We start from the raw sequence: 884 nt of genomic DNA, 5'->3' as shown, positions 1-884 counted from the left end.
AGATCGCTGATGAAGAAATTGAACAGCGCAGGCCCCAGGACCGAGCCCTGGGGGACTCCGCTACCCACCTCCCCCCAGGTTGAATATGACCCATCCACCACTACCCTCTGAGTGCGACCCCTCAGCCAATCTGCAATCCATCTGACTGTGTAGGCATCGATGCCACAGTCACCTAGTTTTTTAATTAGGAGGGGGTGAGAGACGGTGTCAAAGGCCTTGCTGAAGTCCAGAAAGACTACATCCACCGCGACACCTGCATCCATGGCCTTTGTGACCTGTGTTCCATTTTGATTCAGCCGAATCTGTCTCAGAGTTTTCTGTTTCAGAGTTTCCTGCTGTGTGGGTGTGACGTGTGGGGATAGGGAGGGTGATCCCCACTGCCCCACGCTGCACAGGGGGACTCTGCCATGAGCCCCTAGTGGCCCTGATCATTGCTGCTACAGCCGGTGAGTGCAGGGCTTTTTCTTTTCTTTTTTTTTAAAGTGCCAGGAGCCTGAGGCCAGGCGGGGCATGGGGCTGGGGAGGGAAGCCATGGGGGCTTCTCCCATGGCTCCCCCTGCCTGTGCAGAGGCAGGCACAGCCAGAGGAGCTGTGGGAGAACCTGCAGCCACCCAGCTGTTCTTGCCTCTCCCTGGCCAATCCGAATCTCTGAATCTCTCCAAATCTTTTTCAAATTGATTTGGAGGCTTTGGATTCTATTCAGACTTTTTAATGGGTATAACAATTCAATTCAGATTCAGCTGCTGAATCAGGACGAATCTCCTCTGAATTAAATTGGCAACTGAAGCTTCGCACAGCCCTATTAAAGACTAGAAAACATGTTGTGCAGTAAAAGACTCCAAGAGTTCAGTCAATTTACCTTACCAGAGTGAAAGTTAAGGGGT

The sequence above is a fragment of the Gavialis gangeticus genome, unplaced genomic scaffold (genome assembly GCF_001723915.1).
Source record: "Gavialis gangeticus isolate Ggan-Ray unplaced genomic scaffold, GavGan_comp1, whole genome shotgun sequence".
Classification (NCBI taxonomy): Eukaryota; Metazoa; Chordata; order Crocodylia; family Gavialidae; genus Gavialis; species Gavialis gangeticus.
Note: the sequence above shows the minus strand (reverse complement) of the source record.